Here is a 24,411-nt window from a genome sequence, read left to right as displayed (position 1 = left end):
AGCAGGTCTCAGTAACTGAATATATCCCACATTTTCAAAAATCTAAGTCAATCAGAACCAATGCTTAGTCTAAACACAAGAACAATGGGGCTATGATGAAGACAAGGGCTAATCAAGTGCTATCAGTAGAAAAAAATCTATAACCCTGAAGTAATAGTAGAGGTGCCAGAGCACTTGTGGACACCGTATGAATTAGACAGCTACAATGTCATTAGCTATTACCTTTTCAAGCCACACAGGCAAGGAAAATTCCTGATTATTATGGTGGATTACAGGACAATCCAATTATTACTGTCAGCATAAATACTCCTTGTAATTAATGGGCAACAGTGTTAAACTCCACTAACATATTTTCCATATTAAAACTCACAAGCAAGTCATTGAAGATTTGGAACAATCTGGCAACCCCTGCACAGTTAGCAGGGTTTCAAAATGGCAATGAGCCCATTTCATGAGGTGTATCCTCTCTATCTGCATGTTCTCCTAGTGAACATCAGTGTTCGTGTTTCTGTTGCTCTGTGATTATCAGGTGTTAAGCATCAGTTCACATATCACCCTTAAATTCACACAGAACAATGTGGACATGAAGAAGACAGGCAAAAATTTGGAGTGGGTTCATAATCCACCAAGAGGATAAATAACCAAAGATCCCCTCCAGAGCTGTTTGGGAGGAAAAGGAGAGCACTAGGTGTTCCTGACTGGACAGGTGGATGACACTGCTGAGGTTCTTACCCATTTTGCAACAGATGTTAGCATTGGTAATGGTGAATGGTTTTTCATCAACAGACACTGTGTTTTAATGAAGTGAAGCATGTGGAGAAAGGCATGGTGATGACTGCTTTAATCCCACCATAAATAAAACCAGTGTACCTTGAAAAACTCCTTAGAATTTGTTCTTCTGGTTCAGTCCTCTGGCCAGCTGTCACTGCCATTCACTCCTTTCATGAAGTCACCTGGGCAGTCAAAGGTGCCAGTGTTTTCTCTTCTAGCTGTTAATCAGCTCTTTGGGATGCAGCTGTCCATGGTGGAACACTGTGACATGGGAGAGCATCTGCTCTGCCATCTCTGGGACCAGGCAATGTGGCTTCAAGTTGTCACCCCTGTGGTGACCTCAGCCAGCTCCTGCCTCTTCTAGGGAATCACAGAATGCCAGGTTGGAAGGGGCCCCAAGGATCATGTGGTCCAGTCTTCCTAGGTAACAGTAGAGTTGAGATCGGATGGCCCAGCACCCTGTCAAGCTGAGTCTTAAAACTGACCAGCGTAGGGGGATCCACTGCTTCCCTTGGGAGATGATTCCAATGTCTAACTGTTTTCATGGTGAACATTCTTCTTCTGGAGTCCAATCAGAATCTGCCCAGGAGTAACTTGTACCTATTTCTCCTTGTTTTTTCCACATGCCCTTAGAGCTGGGGATTTCTGACTGAAAATCTTGGACTGAAGAAACCTCCAACTGAAAAGGCTCCTGGAAAGGGGCAGTTCTGACCATTTCTTTTCCTACACTGAGCCATTTTTTGAGGAAGTTTGGAAACCTAGTGATGCTTCAGCACTTTTACAGCACAGTTCTAAGCTTTCGTGTTTAAAGCAACTTTCCACTTGGCCACACACACAGCTCACACTGGGTCAGAAAGCTGATAATTTTACTGTCAGGCTCTTAACTTTGTTCAACTTTGTTAATTCGAGGGAAATTGGCATCCACTTGACTGCTCAAGGGGACGGATCTTCGTTACGGGTCTACCTGAGACGGCCTTGGTGCCTACCCAGAGACGGACGAAGAGGATGGGGTGAGGCGGTGAGAACCACGAGAGCTCGGTCTGCGGTGCGGCTGGGTGGGCCACGCCTGGGGGTGACCCACGGCGGCCAGTCGCCCGAGGCCGGTCCCTCTCCGGAGGGGCGGGCTGGAGGCGGGCCGGGGCGGGGTGGCGCACGTCCGGCCCCGCTGCTGCGAGGCCGCTGCTGCGTGGGGAGGGCGCGGCGGAGCGGCGGGCGCCGAGCTTTAAATGAACATAACTGTCGCTCGGGGAGGGCAGCGCCGGTGGCTCGGGCCGGTTAGCAGCGGCAATAGCAGCACGTCTTCATCATCATCCTCCTCTTCCTTCTCCTCCGCCGCGGTGGCAGGTAGGGTGTGCGCATCTGACCGCAAACTTCAGTCCTTCCCGGCGCCCGCTCCGCGGCACCCTGAGGCGAGACGGAGGGGAGTGGAGCTAGTGGCGTTCTCCTACCCCGCGGGGCACACCGCGGTGCCCGCGCCTTCTCTGACCCGGCTGGCGGATGGGTGGGCGGGCTGCTGCCGGTCTTGGGGGGGAAGAGGCTGAGGCAGCGCCGGCGGCGTCTCCTCGGAGGGCGACGGAGCCCTTTAGGAAAAGGGGAGCCGACCCCACGAAGGAGCCCTCTTGGGAGAGGGGAGCGGGCGGCGGCGCGTGAGCCGCTGCGGGAAATCGCCCGGGAAACGGCCGCGGGCGGCCGCCTGTTGCCCGTCGCGCTGGTGGCGATCTGGGCGCTGAGGAGGTTGGAGGTGACACCTCGTTTCGATCGGTAGAAGCCTTCGTCTGTTATGTGTGCGTTGGTGAAGGCGCAGCCACCTCTGCAAGCGGAGAGCGGGGTCTATGTGAGCTGCCGGGCATTCCCCGGCTCTCTCGGGGAACACGGGGCTCTCGGTTCAGTGGAAATCTTCTACAGCCTCATCCGAATAAAAGTTATTTCCAGAAGATGGAGTGGTTTATTTTCTTTCGTTTAACGTTAAATGTGCTCCAGCGCTCTGTTAGACCGAGGCAGAGCATGGCTTAGGGAAGGCAAAGTGTCAGCCTAGTGCTCTGTTTCTAGCTTGTTGATAATGGAATTAAAGATTGAGTTACACAGCTTATGTATTCCCTTTGCTCAGTTGCTTTAGAACTCGTTTAAACTGTATTTTCGAGAGAGATGAGTGAACTTTAAAGAAAATCAGGTCAGGCATAGATTCCGGGCATCAAACCCTTTTCAGGTCCCAGAAATAGCCACAGAAGTAGCGTGACCAATTCTTCTTTCATGCTCAAAGCTTTTTCTTTTCGTATTTCCGTTGGAATTCCTGACAGATACTGGATCTCATCAACTGACGTTTTCAGCTTAGTTTACTGAAATAAACATGGAAATAAACTAGCATTCTGATGCAATTATATTAGCTTCCCTTGTCTGTATGAGGCTTGAGTTTTTCATGGAGATTGTAGTTCTTAAATTAAGAGAGTATGCTTAGCACAAGCTTTTTGTTTGTTTCTTTCTTTTTTTTTTTTTTTTTTTTCTTTTTTTTCCCCTAGGATTCAGATCCTCTGAGAAGGTGAAAAAGAAGATGTCTCTGAGGGAATGTGCATATTAGCAGTTATGTGGTAGAAAATAATTTACTTGGGTATTAACAAAAAAGAATCCAAGATAATGTTTCATTTCCAGTGTTCTGTACTTGAAACAATGAGGTTCTTAAGTTATTGTATATCTTATGAAGTCTTAAACAAGAATTGACATTTATCTGGTAGTAAATGGGTCAGATGATAACATCTTCCACTGGATCTCTTACTTCTGTATTGGACAGCTTTGGTTGCTAAGTAGATATGAATTTCTAATCCCAAAGTAAATGATGTCATAATGACATCACCACGTCCTTTCACTTGATTGATTCTCATAAGAGAACAGTAATGAGATTTGATATACATGTCCCATCTCTTTAATATTCTTCCTCTGCTTCAGGGGATTTCCTGACCTGCCTGGCAAATTCCAGTGAATCACACTGAGCTCTAGTAGAAAGACATTTCTTTTGGAGATGAGGTGGAATATTAAAGGGACAGTGGCTGATTCTGGTCTCTTCATAATCTGAGGAACTGGCACCTTATGTTTTAAATGTGGAGATCTAGATATGAAGAGTCATGATTTACAACCTGGAGTTACTAAATTCGCATGCAGGTGTGACAGTGGGTTGAATTTCAGTGACACTCAGCTTGAGTTGTTCAAACTGGCTTTAATTTGGTGTGTGGAACTTGGAACACTGGTGAGGACCAAGTCACTTAATGTGCTTGAATCTAAATGCTTCAGGTTGGGCAGAGGGAACCGAGAAAGCACAGGTGATCCCTTCCTTCAGTTGCCAGGTTAAATTTCAGTCCTAATGGTAAATGGATGAAATCTGTTAGAAATCGCCATGTTCAAAGTGTGCTAAGAATTGACAGCTGAATTTCTTATGATTTTCTAACCAGGTGGCATAATTTAACCATTGATAAGTTTGAAGCATGGTTGTGTTATAGGCAACTCCTTGTAAGAGAGTTCTAGATCTTCGGCGTTTATAGAATGTGTAAGATATTGATATTTTTTGTTTCTTCTGAGGTTAAAGATACAAGTGATGCCATTCAATGATGATCAGTGTGGACTGCTACATTTTACAGTTTATGATCTGTATGTGTTCATAGGAGTGTGAGTTTACTTAAATTTTAGACAGTCATTTTCATCATGTGATCATGAATTTCTTCATACCCAGTGAGTTTGAAATACTCTGGACAGGGCTGTGGGTATTTTATGTACATGAACCTTACCACTTAACATGCATGTGGAAAAGGGGAGAAGTGAAGCCATTTTCATGCCTGTGTTATTGAACGTGTACTTTGGTTGGGTGAAGTTAAAAACTGAGGCTGTCTCATAACACTCAGAGGCTGTATACACCAACCTCGCTCAATTCATTAGCGTCGTGGGTTACTACAATGTGTTTCAAAAGTAAACAATGATTTGTTGGTGTGGATGAGTTGGTGGTTAATGTATTTACTGAAGATACTGACTGCAGGTGTGGTGCTTCTAAAGGACTGCAGCGTTGATGGCACTATTAAATATAACAGAGTAGTAATTGAGCATGAGGACTGGGAACAAGTAGGGAGGTGGTGGGGGAAGATGTTTTTCACTGTATATTTGAATCTGTTCCCCACACATAAGTGCAGTCTGAGCTACAGATGCAAAAAGGAAATTTCTAAACAATTTGTAAGAATTCTGCACTCATCATCCTATATGCAGTGACAAATTTCCACAAGCTTTAGTTGATTTCTGGGATGACTCAACTATGAACAAGTGATTTGGAAAAAAAATACTATCTCTGAAGAGAATCTTTGGTGACAATTTCTTTTCAAGTTATCTTAGGATTTTCTGCTTCCCATGCTAACTTGTGTTTGCCTTGAATTTTGGAAATAAGCAATGAATTTGGACTTGGGGATATATCTGTGCCTTTCGACTGCATGTTAGATGGTCATCTGTGACATTTACGTGGTTGTGCTTTTAATATGGTGACACATTTGGTTACATAAAATGCAGAAAGCAGTGCACCTCAAAGCCTTTCTGAATGCCTGTAATGGAAGGTTGATGCTGCAGTCCTGACCTCTTTGAACAGGTGATGACAGCACAGATGTGGCCAAATAGAGAAAGACACTGAACGCTTTCCTAGTTGTGACAGATCTCACTTAAAAGACAAGGTCAGAAACAACGGACAAGGCAACCAGGTCTTCTTGTACAAACGGCAATAAGAAATGCAGTCTTTAGATTTTTGTTATCTACTGCAAGACTAAGCTGCCTTCAGATCACGGGGGAATTACTTTATATCTGATTTAGAACCCCCACAACTGATATGCTTCAGAACTTCTGTTGACAGGTATTTTATTCCCCTGATCTCAGTAGCATGTCCTTTGGCTGGCTGTAGGAGAATAGCCTGTGAGAATAGCCAGCATTTCAGCCCCAGCTTCTGCTTTTGCCATAAGCTCTGTGTGAGAATAGGATGAAATACCAAGTGGATTATTGGATTTACTTTTTTAAGTTTAGATTTTTAAGGGGATGATACTGTCTATAAAATCTGAGACTTTCTCAGCACGCTTGTGTGAGCCTTTTATAAGGGTGACACCAGCAGCTGGATATTTGAAATGTGTTTTTTTGTCCACTCAGGTTGAAAAGTAAGCTGGTGAGTAAATTCATCTACACCTGGATCTTCTTTATTGATGGGGAAATAAACCCTAAAAACCACCAGCTGCATAAAGAGTGCTACTTAGAGGATGCAGACAGGATTTGGTCCCTCATATACTAGGAAGTAAAATAATTAAGGAATGTATTTTTGTATACATGCTCTGCCCTCCTTTTCATTACAGAAGAATTTGAAGGAGTCATATGGCGTAATGGGATCAGCAAATTGTTACTCTCCAAGAAACCCTTTGGGGTTTGTATTTTATTTATGCACAAATGTATTTTGCAATAACTTTAATTGTTCAAGATCTGTTCAACATGCAAGGCTGTGAACGCAGAAGATGCCGACCATGTCCACTGTAGCACTGATGTCATCTGCGAGCCAGGGACTAAAAGCTGCTGTCAGTTGCACTAGGGTAGCTGGACCAATATCAGCTTGAGAGGTCACGCTTTGGCTTTTCCCCAAGGAAACAGACACAAACCATTGACATTAACATTTTGTTATTTCCATGCTGCTACTCTGATCAGACTTAAATGTGCAGAAAATGTCACTCTTTTGACAATAATCCTTTGTATTGGGTTAATGATTGCTCTGTTACAGAAGAACCCTGTGGGTTACAAGGAAACCACAAGGTGTAACAGGTACAAGCCCTTTGACTTCAGCTCTAATTGATGCAGTGCATGGAGTAAGCACTTCGGCATCTTAGGAGTCATGTGTTTGTCTTGCTTTGTAGGAAATCTGATGTGCCACTCTTGGCTGTTAAACCCTGCTCCCCTGCAAACAACCAAGAAAATCTAGAAGTAATAAATCAGATCCAGATGTGGGACTGGTAGCCAACATTATCTATATATACAAAATTGCTTTCTAGTTAACATTTAAATTAAGCATATTTTAGGTACCAGTTGTTCCAAAATCACTTCTCCACTGAATATCAATTTTAAAGAGCTCATCAGCCAAAAATAGAAGTTATTTAAGAATAATTGAGTTAGGCTGGCAATTCTAACTTTAAAATATGAAGATCAAAACTGTAATAAAAGATGCAATGTGATGTTAGCAAACTTGATGTTGATTTTAGTCTAAAGCACTGCCTTAGAATAATCTTTGTGTAAATGGAGCCTTTTCTGTGTTAACATGACAATTATTTTAAAGTTTAATTAGAATGATGTCATAATGAAAAGCACACAGTGAAAAATCAGTTCTTTTGATACCTTTTGTATTCATATGCTCCTCAAGCAATGCCTACACAGTCGAGGTTCATTTTGTACCTTTTCAAATCATGAAAAAGAACTAAAATCTCTGGCAGAAGAAAGGAAGAAAAAGTCATTTTGGCGGTGAAGAAATGCATCACAACATTTTCTTTTGAAACATACTTGCTTTCACTTGCCAGTCAGAGTTTTCCTTTCAGTGCAAACTAAAAATTTCTGAGTAAATTGTCCCAGTCTGCATCCGGAATTCTGCTTGTGCCACAAAGTCTGATTTTATTTCATCTTTTTCCTCCTTGCGAGGTAAAAAGCACAAAGCTAAGCTCAAGATGCAAACTCTACTCCCAGAGAAGTTGTCTCAGCATTTTCATCCCTTTTGAGCAATGGGTATTGAGGGGAGGGGGATTTTGCACAGTTTGTGCAGTCACCTTTCTTCTGAAACAAGTATGCCAGGAATAAAACATGGCCTCCAGTTGTGGATACAACAAGGGGAGCTCTGTTTAGTGTTCTTTTCATCCTCAATTGTTTCTAAAGGCTTTCTTCTGAATGGCGACTTACCCATTACCTTTGAGGGCATGTTGTACATACTACCTGGTAAAGATTTCAGCATTAGCTTCACCAGGCTGAACCCTAGAATTAGCCAGTTTGGGGTTTTGCTTGGCCCTTGTGTTTGGTTTTGATTTTTTTTTTTTTCCTGGCTGAAATGTGGTGAAGACTCAACCTGACAACTAATTCAGAGCTCAGAGAGGAAGTCTTTATCAAGGTGATATTGCTGTTTAACATCTCTTCTTAATTTCAGGCTACAACAACTGTTTCCCCACTGTTTTCTCACTGAAGCTGAGATGAAATGAGGCAGCTGTTCTAAAAACAAGTATCCCAGGAATAAAACATGGCCTCCAGTTGTGTATACAACAAGGGGGTACTGTTTAGTATTCTTCTCATCCTCAATTGTTTCTAAAGGCTAATGAAAGCCTAAGGAGACACTCAGACAGTCACACTAGCACAAATCCCTATTATTGCTCTGATGATGAGCCTTGATGCTGGAAATTTTACATGCTGCATCTTTGTTGCCTTCTGTAAAAGCTACAAATAGCAGGAAGGGATAGATAAAATGACACAGATGCTTTAATTATGATTTGATTACAGAGCAACCAGAGGAGTCTATTCTGAGGAATATGCAATTAGAACAAATTCTGAGGACTATCTAACCTTCTGAAATTAAAATTAGCTGGGATTATTTGAGCAGGGCTTGAACATTTCTGAAGAATATCATTCCTTAAGGATCTTGCTGCTCTTGTGTGATAAATTCTCTCTAGCTTAGCAGATGGATTTCAGGGTAACACAATGTCAGATTCCTCAGCTGCGTCTCCAGGTTTGCTTGCCCTCACAGTCCCATCTTAGTATCCCTTGCTGGTCACATACCAGGATGGCACAGAACCTGCATTTAAACCGGAAGGAAGAAGCCGTCCTTGGGTTGAAGCACAAAACCAGGAAGAGCAGTTTCAGCATTCCTGCATCATCTCTCCATATCTCTCTGTGAAGAGAATTTTTCAGTCTCATGAGCAAGACAATTACGAGTTTGGCTAACTTATTATACAGGCTCCAAAGGAAAAGCATAGATGGAATTTTTTCATGCCTCTTCCTCTCTTTCAAACTATTTAAGAGCTGTATGATTAAAATATGTTAAGCTTCTTTGTGAGCTTAAGTGGCACAAATGACTTGAATTTAATTGCATTGATTTTGCTGGCTGTCAAACATGAGCAGAATTCAGTATCTGTCCTGGAGCTGAACAGCAACGTACCTTCAGTCTCAAATGTAGACACTTAAACCTTATGGCAGTTACATTCTTGGATAGTAATCATATTTTCTTCACTTTCCTGAAATGAGTTCACATCTTTGAACAGGCAGCATCAGTCTGGAGACTGATACCAGGCACAGAGTTGATCAAACGGTGGTCTGGACCTGCCAGCTGCAAGAGCAGCAAGGTAAGGGTGCAGGCAAGCTAGGAGGTGCTCAGATTGCAAACAGCCCCATGCATTTATAATGATGACAGTAGTAAGTGTGACTAAATAATGGTTAATTTGCTTTCCCTCGATGCTTAGCATGTTCATTTACTGGTAGCAACAGTTTTATATCTTATTTTCTGTAGAACCTAATATTTAAAACGTGCATCTACTAATGCTTGAAAACCATTCTCCAAGTATGTTGTCAGTGAATGACCCTAAACTCCTACTCTGCAGCCCAAAAGAACAGGACCTGCCAGGGCCCTCCTGAGCTCTAGTCTGGGATGCAGTGTTTTCTTTGGAACTGGAGGGTGGCAGCTGTGGAAGGGAGAAAGTCTCCTGCTCCAGTGAGTTTCAGGAGACCTGCTGTCCCAGCTGTTCCCAGAAGCCATGTGGAACTGGGCTTTGTGGATCCTGATGCCTGGATGCTTTGTGAAGGGACAGAAGGTTATGAGAGTAGCACCAGCTGCTTTCATTCACCTCCCTGATGGGTCTGTTCTGAAGTCTGACCTTGCTTTTGACCTTGCGTACCTTCACCAGCCATGGATACACCTGACCTGAGAGTGATTGTGGCCAGTGTAGCTGAGGATAGATGTTTTGGACACTTAAAGAATTACTGGGCTTTCTGAGCAGGTGCTGAGCACAATTAAGCTTAAGTGTAGCCAAAGATCAGTTGGGGTCAGCAGCCTGCCAGTCCCCTTTCTCAGCTATAAGAGCATGTTCTAGTGTAGTGTCTTTGTTGTTTATTTTAACATTGCCTTTTAAGAGCCTTCAAACCCTGCAACTTCAAAGCATTTCTCTTCCTACTGACCCATGTGTATTTCACAGGGATAAAACCTCAAGCTAGCAACTTAAGGATGATTTGTCAAGGGCCACTTTAATCAATTAGGTTATTTATTTTCTGCCTGAAATTCCCTGGGTGGTGACTAAGAGAAACTTGGTTTTAAGCCATGCAAAGCATAATGAGGCTGCTGTAATGCTTTGATGTGGAAATGCTTAAATGCCTCCTCCCAAAAAAAAAGAGGTGTCATTGATAGAGCTTAAAGCACCTAGGATAGTTCATATAAACCAAATATAGATTACACCATAGAGATTATAGATTTTGGTAATAGCCCTTCAAGAATTTAATAGCAGACATTATAAAGAGGTCAAAATCAAACTGGTTTCTCTAACTGCTCAGTCCAAACAAAGTTACATATTTTGACAACAATGATAGAAATTAATATTGCAATGGATGTAAAGGAAGGTCTTTGTTTCCTCATAGCTCTTACAAAGTCATTCTACATCACCAGCCTTAGTGGGCTGCCTGTTAATCTTTCTGGAATTAAAAGGCCATAGTGAATTTGCACTACGTTCATCTCGCCTAATGAAGGCGGTTATGTAAGAGCCACTTCCCCTCAGCTGATCAAATTGTATTTCCCATGCCACTTCTTCCTTTCCATGTTGCTCACAGATTAGCAGCACAGAGTTTGCTGCATTTTCTTCTTTTCTTCTTGTATCTGTTCTTGAGGCTTATTAGCACAAAGTAGCTCTGAGCCATGGCTTGGACACCAGAGATTCTGAAAGCCTCAAATAGCCATAATAATGGAGTTGGATGAAGGATGCTGGTTGCCATGGGAACAGTGCATGTGCCACACAAGATAATGTAACTGCTGTAGTGCAGAGATCTGTGCTGCATATTGATTGCAAGATTTCTGGAGTTCCTTGTAAATCTTGTGCTTTGTGCTGTGTGTTCCACCTAGCAAGTGTGAGAAGCTTATCAGCTGGGCTAAACCCAGGGGGATTTTGTTAATTTGAGAAAAGTTGACTTTTGCCTGTGAGGGGACAGGGGTTAGGGATACTGAGTAGTTCTTGAGAGCTTTGTTAGGTTCACAGCCTTTCCTTGTTGAGTTGACAGTGTTTTAACTGGTGTGGTAAATCAGAGTTAATGAAGTATTGGAACTGAGGCACTATGGGTGAGTGCCCTGAGTTGTGATGTTAGAATGCCTTAGGAAACTGAACCTTCACCTATATAATGTTCTATAGAGTGGAGATCTGCACAGTATCATAGCTCCCCAGTGTACCTCATCATTGCTCTTGTTTATGTTCTGCTGAAGATTTCATTTTCACGCTAGCTTGCAAGATGAATGTAATTAGTGGCATAGCTGTGTGAAATACTGTGATTAAGGAATATCACACTCATTGTCAACCAAGAGGATGAGTGCAGTATTGGTCATTTCACCAAGCTGAGGGAAGGTAACAAGTGCAGTTTGTAATATGGAGGGATTCTCTGTGAGCAGGACCACACTTGCCTCTGTTTTTCATTGAGCCTGGGCTTCTTTTTTCTTTAAATGTATGAAAATCACACCTGTCAGAATGGCAGCATCTACCAGGTCAGCGGTAGTACTCATGAACTGCTTAAACTCTCTGTAATTGGATATTAAAATGAATCAAGCAAGACTGCTTTTGCAGTAAGAAGAGACTTTCTCACTCTCTACAACTACCTGAAAGGAGGCTGTCGTGAGGTGAGTTGGTCTCATCTTCCTAGTAACAAGGGATGGGACTTGAGTAAATGGATTCAAATTGCATGAGGGGAAGTTTAGGTTTGATATTAGAAGAAACATCTTTCCTGAAAGGATTCTCAAACACTGGAACAGGCTTCCTAGGGAGGTGCTTGAATCTCCATCCCTGGAGGTATTTAAAAGCCGTGTAGATGTGGTGCTGAGGGACATGGTTTAGCACCAGCCTTGGCAGAGTTAGATCTTATAGATCTTTTCTAACTGAAACAGTTCTATGACTATAATTCTTCAGCTTAAGTTTTCTGGGTCCTGCAGTAACAACGTAGAAACTCTAGTGACTCTCCCAGTAGCCCAGATCCTAGATGGCATAAACCAGCAAAGGTCTATTGGTCATCTACTTGAAGAACTGCTTGGCCACAGGTGAGCCTTGGTATGTGAGCTTGAGAGGTTCATATTCTCCTTTGGGAACCTGCTTCCTTGACATCTCCAGGTGAATGAGATCTCTAGGCCACATTTGTTTCTTGGTGAAAGGCAGTTGGGTCCACTACTGCTCAGATGTTTGTGCAGAGTAGATAATCCTTCTGATGTTACTTGCCCTGTGAAGGGTGATGCCAGAGATTCTTGCTTGCCTTCAGCAGGATTTCTGGCAGCTGGCCACTCATCCTCTCTCTAAAGGTAAAGGTTGTAACCTCCCCAGTGCTCGTGCTACTCAACCAAACCGGCCCCTTTCCTCCTCCCAGATTATATCTGGGGATATGTACCCTTTAGATCTGCTTTCCTCAGTTTTTCTCTAGGAGGACTTTGTGTCAGAGCACGAATTTCTGGCAGCTGGTTAAAGGAAGAAAAAACAAAACAAAAACCAACCCAACAAAAACATGTGGTTAAGACCTGACTCTTACTGGAAAGTCTCTGCTTTTTGGTTTTGTTCTTATGCTTTTATTTTAATTCTTGAAAAGCCTTATGTTAGAGAAGGTACTGTGTAATTATTGATCTTGCAAGGTGTTTGGAGGTCATAGTTACTGTTTCCTACCTACCTCATGCTGTCTGAGTCTCAAATGTATGAGAACTTCAGGAACTGTGAGTCAGTGAGGTTTTCTATGTCTGCTCTAATAAGAAACTCCTCTTGAGGGAGTGATGGGTAACTGAAAATATACCTGAGGTGTTATTTGTCAGAAATGTGTCTGAGAGGACATATTTACAAATGCCAGGCTGTCATACCCTCTGGATGTTACTTGCAGGGTTGTGTGACTTTCTTCATCAGTATGGGTCATCTCAAATGTGATGGTGATGTTCAGATATCCATTCAGTTTATTCTTGACTGGCATTTCTAGCCTCAGATCCTGCCACCACATCCCAGCAGAATACCTGGGTTTATTGCCAGTTCCAAAAAAATCATTGTACCACATCAGCTTCTCTGGAGTGCTAGGTTGTTTGTTTGGGCTGGGTTTGGTGTTGTGTTTTGGTTGTTTGGGTTTTTTTGTACAAACAAGACAAGCCAAGATCTCATCTAAAATGCCTCTTTATAACCAAGACATGTGCTTTGTAATATATGGACATTACATTTTAGGCCACTTAAACATGGTGAGGGAGTACTGCCACTGTACTCCGATATATTTCATTCAGGCCATTACTTGGGCATTTCTTCCATAAACCTGTAACATTTTCTAGGCTGAAAGAATTGGGGCTGTTCAGCCTGGAGAAGAGAAGACTCTGGGAGACCTTACAGCTGCATTTCAATGTCTGAAGGGGACCTACAGAAAGGCTGGCGAACGACTGTTTAGAAGGGCTTGTAGCAATGAGACAAGGGGGAATGGCTTGAAACTGAAGCAGGGTCGATTTATGTTGGACATAAGAAGGAAGCTCTTCACCAAGAGGGTGGTGAAATACTAGAACAGATTGCCCAGGGATGTGGTTGAGGCCCCATCCCTGGAGACATTCAAGATCAGACTTGATCTAGTTGGAGGTGTCCCTGCTGCCTGCAAGGGGGTTGGACAAGATGACCTTTGAGGGTCCCATCCAACCTGATGTAATCTGTGAACCTGTAATCATTCATGGGTGAAATCCATAGGGGTTTTTTTAGACAAAATGTATGTTGAAGTTAATAAGTGAACTAAATAGTTAATTTGGACATGAGAAATCACCTTCGATATTAGACTCCTTGAGTGAAACCCAACTCTAGGGGTGTCAGTGACTCACCAGTTTGGCTACGCCCTTCCTGCTGCACCACACAAATGCCAATTGTCCAGGGATTTGTGGTGAGGTCTGCATATGTCTGTGTATGTACACCTATAAACACATACACATCACACGGTGGTTTTGTGGGTTTAGATGAATAAATAAATATATGGATGGATATACATGTAACAGAATCACAACGTGGTGGGGATTGGAAGTGGCTTCTAGGTTCCAGTTTGTGCCTGTTGCCCCTTGTCCTGTCACTGAAAAGAGTCTGGCCTGCAACTCTTTAGCTCTTGCTGAGCATTGATCAGATCCCCTCTCAGCTGCTCTTCTGCAGGCTCAACAGCCCCAGGGCTCTCGGCCTTTCCTCCTCACAGAGATGCTCCAGGCCCCTCAGAATCTTTGTAACCTCTGTTGTGCTCTCTCCAGTAGTTCCCTGTCTCTCTTGAACCAGGAAGCCCAGAACTGGTCCCAGTACTCCAGATGTGGCCTTGCTAGGGCATGTATATCTCCATGTGTGTATATGCTCTACAGTCCTTATCTTTTCCTACTGTCAGTTATACTCCCACTGTCATTTGACAATGTTTAAGATGATTGCTTGGATTAAAAAGTGCTTCAGTTAGGACAAAAGTGAACAGACTGGAACTGGATTTTTATGGTGTTGATGCCTATCAATCTATTGCATTTCCTCCCCCCTGGAATTTTCAGTGTCAAAATGGTGCTGAAGTATGGTTTATAGTACAGTATCTTTTCAATTTATGGGGTTTTTTTCTGAGCAAAGTAGAGTTTGAGGGAATAGGTAACACAACAAAGAATCTGCTGCTGTCATTCTATGGGAAGCCATCCAGGTTACCACAGGTAGCAGCTTCCATATTATCCCTTAGGTGACTTTTTTTGATTGAACTCCACTGACTCTGAAAGCTGCTGCCAATTGCTAAGGTCTTGTGCAGCATCGAGTGTACAACACTCTGTAAATCTGTCTTGTTTACTGTTCCAGGTCTGTAGGAATTGAGTGATTATAAATTAATGATCAACACCCTGTAGCTGGGTAGACTTTAGGAGGGAAGGTCTGACAAGAAATGCCACTGCCACCCCTTCCATATCCTGCCTAATCCCCAAACCCCACTGAAACTAAGATGGTTGCTGGACTGAGTACAACAATCAGCATGTGGAGTTGAGAAGGGAATAAGAATGAGTATTTGAGAAGAAAACAGCAGGAAAGTGAACCAAATGCTTACTTTGGAAAGGTCAATGGCTTGAATGGATCAGCAGTAATTTTTACTAGCTGCAATTCTGGCTCTGGCATCTGGGTTCCCTGAGGAGCAGAGGAAGGGGTTTGCAGGTTTTTGGAATAAAAACATTCAGAAGTCCCCTTTTCAAATGCTCAGAGCAGCCTTTAAGCCTTCAAGAGAAAGCAGCAATACATGACAGCGCAGAGATACATGTGGTGGAGTTTCATCCTCATGGCTGGCTGAAAAAGGAGATTGATGGTTCTGCTTTGCAGAGACACTCGGAGGACTGCGAGGAAGACTGTTTCCTTACATTTGCATTCAGCTACTCCAGGCATATCAATTTCCGCTGAGAAGAAGGATGATTTTGATTTTACACAACAAGAGTTTCCAAGGAGAGGTGCTAGTTTTACAAAAGCAGTTGCCACGGGTCTCCAAGGGACTTGACAGATTTACAGTCTGATGACATACTACTAGTCTAGTCCCAATGGAAATTGGATTTGATACAAATAATAAAGAATGGGAGGTGCTCAAGGACTACGTTCAGAAGCAATTTGGAGAAGCTGTGGAACATTTTCGTTTGTCTCAGTATAGTTCCCCCTCCCACAAAAAGGGAGTTGAACTGTGACATTTGTTTATGGCTTTATACTTTTATCATTTTTGGTTTTTAATATTGAAAATTAAGCTTCAACATCCTCATCCACTTCTGTCTTTATGCAGATTACATAGAAATAAATGAGGAGTTTATGAAGGTAAAACCTTCAGGGCAGGGAAGGTTTAAATTAACATTATCAACACCATGCTTTTAACTTTAAAAGATTCTTCATATCCTAGCCAAAGCAGTTTAGCAATGGACAAATGTGGGCTTGGGAAATGCTTAGGTGGACCTTTGAAAAACTTCCTGAATTTCCTAGATAATTGTATTTTAAAGACTATCTTTAAGAAACCACACATTATTATTTGCAGATCACATCTGTGCCAGCACTGACAGTATTAGAAAGGCAACCCTATTTAGTTTCTTCTTTTGTTCTTCCTGGGAGAACTTGCTGCCTTGTCTTCTGAGTAGCACAAAAGCTATTTTATTTCAGAGCAACAAATGCTTTCTGAGTGAATCTTGTAAGATATTGGTTTTCCTTCAAGAGGCCACTATATTTTCCTTTTGCTGCTCTTTTTGAAGTTGTAGAAAATTGCACCAGAATTGCATTCCAAGGACAGAGCTGCTTAGGTGGTGATTTGTTTCGAGTGGGTAAAGAAAAGAATTGCTGAGAGGTGCCTAAGATATCACAGCTAAATATGTGAATGGCCACATACCTAGTAGTTAAAAGCCATGTGTATTGTGGTCGTGGGTGAATTCTTTTCATTTCTGGATGTGCTGATGTTAGAGGTGAGATGGAAAGGCAGGGGGATAATCTTCCTTCTTTAGAGGTAATATGGATGTTGTCTGGAAATGCTTTGTATTCAAGTTCCCTCAAAACCGACAGCAGTTTACTTTTGTCACAACCTTTTGTGGGGATTAATCACATCCATTTATTTGCAGTTGAGATTGGCTGCATTCTCGCTCCATACAACCTAAAAATCCCATTAATGATGGGTAATGCTGATAAACTTACAGTAAACCAAACAAAAATAGTGTGCAGATTTCTAGGCAGTTTTCTTCCTAGGAGGTGTCAAAGGTGTGCAGGCTGAGGACACCTAAGCTGGTAGCAAACCCACTCCTATTGTTGAAGCACAGGATGAGGACAAATAGCTGTAATTGCACAAAGATCTGTTGTACTTCCCTTCTGGAGAGAAAGGCATGTCAGTGATGAGCACTACAAAGGAATGGCCACAATGAAAAGAGTCTGGTGTTATTCTCTGGTGTCCTCTTTGGAAAGCAGTTGAGAACTTGCAAGGCTCAACTCCCTTCCTGCCTTGCTGCACATAGACTTTTGGCAGCAGTAAGAAGAGCAGTGCTGAAATGATTGCTGCCTGGTGCTGCAGGACTGGTTGCTCCTGCTTGGACCCTTTGGGATTAAAGAATGGATTCTGTGATAGTGAGCATATGGAATGTTAGGCATCAAAATGGACCTCTGGAGATCATCAAGTGCAACCCCCCTGCCAAAGCAGGATCAGCTAGGGCAGGTCACACAGGAACACATACAGACAGGTCTTGAAAGTCTCCAGAGAAGGAGACTCCACCGCCTCTCTGCACAGCCTGTTCCATGCTCCATCACCCTTACAGCAAAGAATTTGACTGTGGGCATTTTCCTGTCCTTCATGCACCATCTTATTCCACTTGGGCTGCTCGTTTTTTGTCTGGATGGTTCCAAGCCGGTTTGCTCTATGTGATTCAGTTTTCCCCAGCAGGTATGGGCATTGGCACTAGGCCTCTCGTGGGTAGAAATGAGAGAAGAACTTGCAGCTGAAAAGCTGCAGGTAACAACCTCAAATTTGTCAGTACCTCAGATTTGTCACTTTCTTGCTCCCTTCTGGATTAGGAGTGTAAACAAGCAAAAGACTCTGAGGAATGCTATTGCCATTTAAATAAACAAAACAACAACAAACCTCCAAAGAGGAGTTGTTTAAGAGCTGACCCTGGGTCAGAATGAAGACCACAAGTGATAGCCGCACTTAGCCTCTGGCTTTGTGTCAGCCTGTCTTGTATCTGAAAGCTGCATGTATGGCTGCACCAGGTAGTTGTGTTCATCATTTTCTTCAGTAGGGAATGGCTGCTGTAAGGTGATGTACACAGAAACCATACTTTCTGCTATACTGGGATTATCAGTGAGCATACTGACATGGTGTCTTATGTAAAACACACTGTTAACTATCTGTACATTCACTACATTCACAGAATGTTAGGGTTTGGAAGGGACCTCCGGACATCATGTAGTCAAACCTCCCTGCCAAAGCAGCATCACCTAGGGCAGGTCACACAGGAATGCATCCAGGTGGATTTTGAAAGCCTCCAGAGGAGGAGACTCCACAACCTCTCTGGGCAGCCTGCTCTGGTGCTTTGTCTCCTTCACAGTAAGGAAGTTTCTTCTTGTGTTGAGATGGAACCTCCTGTGTTCTAGCTTGTACCCATTGTTCCATGTCCTATCACTGGCACCTTTATCCTGGCACCCACCCCTCAGATATTTATAGATGTTAATAAGACTCCCCACTTCTCATCCTTCTCTTCTCAAGACTAAACAGCCCAAGGTCTCTCAGTATGTCCTCACAGGAGAGATGCTCAAGTCCCCCATCCTTGCAGGTGTACATTGGACTCTCTTCAGTAGACCACTCTCTCTCTTGAACTGGGGAGCCCAAAATTTGACACAGTATTCCAGGTGTGGTCTCTACCAGGCTGGGCTGGTTGAGATCACAGTGCTTTTTATTTTTGATATGTTTTTTAAAGGCATTTGCTGTGTTTGTGTGTGAAGTTGTTTATCTTCTGCAAGTGTTTGCAACAAGGTTTATTCTGTAGCCCTAGCTGAGAACATTAGCTGCACAGCAGTGTTTCTCCATGATGTTCCTATCTTCATGATGGAGGATTTACACATTAGAAATGAGTGATGCTTTTCCAGCAGGATGCTCTTGTAGTGCAAAGTGAGGAGTTGGAAGAGAGTTTGGAAATGTAATGACAAATCCTAGGGATCTTTACAGAAAGCCATCGCTCCACTGACCTTGATACAGTGACAGTAGTGGATAATGCAGGAGCATAAAACAGCGACTGGATGGCATCTGGGCTGTTGTGCCATTTGGCAGGGGAGGATACTTATTTTGATCCTTCTTTTTCCCTGCCAGAGGGGTTGGAACTAGATGATCCTTGAGGTCCCTTCCAACCCTGACAATTCTATGACTGCAAAGGCTGAATCTGTTCTTGTTCTGTCTGGAGGATGGGTATTGCAAAAAAAAATGCTCCTTCTGTTTACTTTTTACTTGGATTAGTTCCACAAACTGTTTCAAAATCTGGAACAGCAAACTAAAATCAGGCCAATTCAGTTTGAAACAAAACTTTGTATTTTGGTGGAATAGTCATGACTGCTTGCTTAAAATCAGTGGTGAAATTCCATCCCTGGCTGAATGTGCAGAGGAATCTGAAATGCACAATACACCGTTGGGTAAGCAGTGTTTGAGGCTGTCTAAACTGTCTTGCAACTGAATGTCTCCAACATCATGACTTATTTCTAGGGAGCTTTATTTAGCAGGAGCATGAGTTCTCTCTGCCATGTAGCAGTAAAGACTCACAGTTTTCATGAAAGATCTACTACTGCAGGAATAAAGGCTTCCTTTGTTTACTGGAGAGGGGGAGAAACAGCTCCCTTCAGGCTGTTGTTTATAGCTGCTGACATGTGATAGAACATGAACATGCCTTTGCTCGTGGAATCTCAGATTGGCATCTTTACAGGGAGGGGAAAATCTTCAAGGGTAGCTTAAAGCTGACACTTTGCCATCTTGCAGTGATAAGCCCTAAAAAGAGCTGTTGTATTCACTGGAGTATGCTATGCATGATAAAAAGTGAATACTGGAAGAGCTAGAAATGGTGGTTTGTATTCAGTATGGAATTATGCAAGGTATGGAGAGCTGTCTTGTGTGGAACATTGGCAGTTAATGGGAGTTTCTTTGCTCATAATAAAAGGCATCAAGATTTGGTCCAATGGATCTTAAATGGTAGTGCTATTTGTGGATATGACTGGCAGGTGTAATCTCTTTCCTGCACTCATCTACATCTTCCCTTTCCAGCCTTTAGACCAAAACAGAATTAAATCTAGTATTTCAGAACCAGAGTAGACATCAATCATTCAGAGAGGGTTTTTTTTCCCCTTCTTTCTTTTTCTTAGAAGTCCATGGTGGTAGGGTTGGGTTGATGACTGGACTCCATGACCTTAGAGGACTTTACCAACCAAAACAATTCTATGATTCTATAAAGATAGACATTTTAATCCCACTGAAATGCATGGTTTTTTGTCTCCTATGAAATATTCAGCCACATTATTTGGTATACTCCAGCAGTGCTCTTTTATCAACACTCTTGATTACATTCAACTCCTTGGCATTCCTGCTGCAAATATTATGATTGAACTGGGAAAATCGTGCATTGTTTTAAAAAGAATGCTACCATAACTGAGTTGTCTAGCTTATTAGTTAAAAGAAATAGACAAGTTTTAGTCTGCTGAAGGGTCAACTCCAAGCCATATCCCTAAGCACCAGGTCCACACAATGCTTGAACGCTCCCAAGGATAGTGAATCCACCACTGCCCTGGGCAGACCATTCCAATGTTTGAGAACCCTTTCAGTGAAGAAGCATTTTCTAACATCCAGCCTAAAACTCCCATGGTGCAGCTTGTAACCATTTCTTCTAGTCCTGTTGCTTGCCACTAAGGAGAAGAGGCTGCCCCCTCCTCAAATGCCTCCATAGCAAAAGAGAATCCAGCTGTCCTCTGTTTACGCTTATTTTTCACTGAGGTAAGTGATGACTTGTTGGTAGCCATTGTACAAGTTTTGTTTTTCTGAACAAACCTTCCTAAAGTGTCACAAGCAAGTAGAAAATTTGCCTTCCTAAGCAATGTGCCAGCCTTGCCCTGGACGTGGCTCTCCCGTGAGGTTTGGTACGTGTGCTAGTGTGTCCCCTTGGAAAAGGCCATACATAGTTTGATGTTAGGAAGGATGGAAGGCTAAATCTGGTGGTATCTTAATATAGCTACCCTCTACTGGTTGGGGGCACTTCAGTTTACACAAATAGGAAGCAATATTTGGAGTTTATTTGCACTGCTTTAAAATAAACAGACAAAACCTTCAAAAAATAACAACAAAAGAAAGCCACAATCCATACCAAAACCAAAACAAGCCACAACAAAAAATGAGGAAAAAAGGGAGGAGAATTTCTGCCTTTCTTGATGGAAAATTTCGATCCCAGGTGTGTTCTCTTAGTACAAACAATTAAGCAACAGAAGCAGCAGTCCATGGGACTAAAACTTCTTCCTCCTTATCCCAGGGTCTGCAGGCAATGTGCAACCTTTAGAGCTGTGGTGGGCAGTGTGAAAACTCATTGTGGGCAGACATGTGAAATGTAGATAGGGAAGCACCTCTGGAGGCCATCAGATCCATGCATATGCACTGTGTGAGTTGATGACTACCACAATTTTGTTATTTGTCTACACTTGAACAGCTTATAGAAATTAAAAAAAAAAAAAGCCCAACAAGAAACAAAAACCACACATCAAGAAATTCAGTGTATGGCACACAGGTTGCTCACTTGCTGCTTTGCTTCTTCCAAGTTGATCGTTGAAAGTACATTTTTATAGCTCTAAGAGATGAATATTTCACACCTTACTGCAATAACTTTACAGCATGGAGAGCTGTGTGTTTGTTTCAGCTTGGTAAAATTTGTTCCATTTAGCCAAATACCCTTTTCCTTCAGAATAAGCTGAGCTCCCAGTGGAAGCTGAGAATATTCACCACTTACCAGAATAAGTCCCTGCAGGCTGGCAGCATATTTGGAGTCAGTTCATTTTGACTGCTTTAGACTGGCTTAGACCTAAATCAGAGGAGAGAACACTTCAGTCTATCTGTGCTGTGGTGATAAGAACTAACATTTGATGCAGAATCACCAAGGTTGGAAGAGACCTCAAAGATCATCAAGTCCAACCTGTCACCACAGACCTCATGACTAAACCATGGCACCAAGTGCCACATCCAATCCCCTCTTGAACACCTCCAGGGATGGTGACTCCACCACCTCCCTGGGCAGCACATTCCAATGGTGAATGACTCTCTCAGTGAAGAACTTTCTCCTCACCGCCAGCCTAAACTTCCCCTGGTGCAGCTTGAGACTGTGTACTCTTGTTCTGGTGCTGGTTGCTTGGGAGAAGAGACCAACCCCCTCCTGGCTACAACCACTCTTCAGGTAGTTGTAGACAGCTATAAGGTCTCCCCTGAGCCTCCTCTTCTCTAGGCTAAACAATCCCATCTCCCTCAGCCTCTCCTCATAGGGCTTGTGCTTGAGGCCTCTCCCCAGCCTCATTGCCCTTCTCTGGACACATTCAAGTGTCTCAATGTCCTTCTTAAACTGAGGGGCCCAGAACTGGACACAGGACTCAAGGTATGGCCTAACCAGTCGATGAAGAAAAATCTGTTTGGTTATTTTATTACACTCAAAGGGGTATACACTTCTGTGCATTATTCTTTAGGAGTCCACATTACCTGGAAGATAGGGCTTCAGAGGAGCCAGGATATGCTGCTCATGTGCAGCACTGTGCAGTACAGAAGATGCAAGGAATCACTTATTGTCTAACAGCAGAAACAGATTCCTTTTTCTGTTTTTTGCTTGAGGAAAATGAATGTGTTATTTTACAAAGCAGGTGATTAGCGAAGAAAAAAGAAGTGTGTAGGATTATAAATCATAGCTTAATTATTTCAATCCAGGTTTTATGATGCTGGGTCCTGGGAGAAATAAAAGAACAAAATGTGTGTGTGTGTTGGTATGAACAGGTGCAGCAATTGCTTTTGAACTGAGTCCAAGCAAGTAACATTAAGTCCTCATTTTACACCCCACTGAATGCTGTGCAAAGAGCAGAACTTCCCAGCAGCGTAAGCAGATACACTCCCATTGATAGCTTTGGCACTGAGCCTATTCACTTAAATCAGTGAAGTAGTATCTGCTCATGCTTCAGTAAACAAAACCTATTATATTATATAGGTCAGTATTTGTTTTGGGACAGTTCTCCGTCTTTTCAATGCTTTCCCTTCCAAGGCTAGTGCTGTATTCCCCACCCCCCCAAAAAAATGAGCTTGTATGTCTCCATCCTCCTATTTTTGAGGCTGAGAGAACTGTAGGACCGATATTGTCATCTTTTGGTTCAGGCTTTTGAGGGTTCTATAAAGGGAACAGTGTTTTACTTCCAAACTTTAGCAGATTGGAATGCCAAATGTTTCCAGTGCCTCTGGTGAGGCATTGGAACAGGTTGCCCAGGGAAGTGGTGCAGTCATCATCCCTGGAGAGGTGTTCAAAAAAACCAAGTAGATGTGGCACTTTGGGGCATGGTCATTGAGGTGTTGGGCAGAAGATTGGACTTGATGGCCTTAGAAGTCTTTTCCAATCTTAATGGTTCTGTGAATTTCAGCAAGATCTTGATGTGAGGACAAGGGCTCACAAATGGCCAAGCCTGAGACGCAGTCTTAGCTGCTTTAGAAATACTGCAATGCTGTAGGACCACATTGTTCCCAGCTTGAAATTTAGGAACAAAGTGGTTAGGGAAACTTCATAAAGCTGAAGGTTGCTATGGTGAAGTTCAGACAGCTTTACTTCTGTCTTGGTGGATGACTAGAGAGTCACTAGAAAATTGTCTGTGTAGTTACCTTTAATTGGTAAATAGAGAAGTAATTTTAAAAGACATCAATGCTGAGTTCTCCAAACTCATTTTTTCATGGTGTGAGGTGCTGGTTTGGTCATCTAGTTACTACAGCCTTTTGTGAATGAAGACCTACCTTGGCATTCTTTGTGGCAGGTATGGAGATACTCTGCCTGCTGGCTACTTCTTCCTGTCCTCCTCTTGCCATCCAGGTACCAGGGACTGTGGAGGGAGCAAAAGGGGGTTTTCTGCTGTGTTCCCTATGTTATTACCTGGAAGCTGTGCAGTGACTGGTGTGCTCCTGCTCAGTTGTCTTGTGTTAGGCTCAGTGTTTTGGGTGTTTTTTAAGACATATCGATCTTGAACATTATCCCTTGGTGTGGTTTATTTTAAAATTCATTGAAGTATCATAGTACTAGTTAGGGTTGGAAGGGACCACAAGGATCATCTACTTCCAACCCCCCTGCCATGGGCAGGGACACCCCACACCAAATCAGGCTGGCCAGAGCCTCATCCAGCCTGGGCTTAAACAACTCCAGGGACGGCACCTGAACCACCTCCCTGGACAACCCATTCCAGGGCTTCACCACTCTCATGGGGAAGAACTTCCTCCTCACCTCCAGCCTGAATCTCCCCACCTCCGGCTTCATTCCATTCCCCCTAGTCCTATCACTACCTGAGATCCTGAGAAGTCCCTCCCCAGCCTTCTTGTAGCCCCCTTTCAGATACTGGAAGGCCACAATTAGGTCACCTCAGAGCCTTCTCTTCTCCAGACTGAATAGCCCCAACTCCTTCAGTCTGTCCTCATAGGAGAGGTGCTCCAGCCCTCTGATCATCCTCGTGGCCCTTCTCTGGACACCTTCCAGCACCTCCATATCCCTCTTGTAATAGGGGCTCCAGAACTGGTCACAGTACTCCAGGTGGGGTCTCGACAGAGCTGAGTAGAGGGGGAGAATCACCTCCCTTGACCTGCTGGCCACACTTCTCTTGATGCAGCCCAGGCTCTGATTGGCTTTCCAGGCTGCAAGTGCACACTGCACCC

At 43.1% G+C, this 24,411-nt stretch overlaps 1 protein-coding gene across 1 annotated transcript in view; it reads left to right on the top strand.

Annotated features, from left to right (window-relative positions):
- Positions 1-1,932: 1,932 nt before the first annotated feature.
- SLC6A1 (solute carrier family 6 member 1) overlaps positions 1,933-24,411 on the top strand; it is a 78,620-nt gene continuing 56,141 nt past the window's right edge. Inside the window, exon 1 of the mRNA XM_054166684.1 lies at positions 1,933-2,115. The gene's annotated coding sequence lies outside the window, so the exon portion shown is untranslated. The remainder of the gene's footprint in view (positions 2,116-24,411) is intronic.

Source organism: Dryobates pubescens, chromosome 1 (assembly GCF_014839835.1).
Source record: "Dryobates pubescens isolate bDryPub1 chromosome 1, bDryPub1.pri, whole genome shotgun sequence".
Lineage (NCBI taxonomy): Eukaryota > Metazoa > Chordata > Aves > Piciformes > Picidae > Dryobates > Dryobates pubescens.
This window is presented reverse-complemented; position numbering and strand designations above follow the sequence as displayed.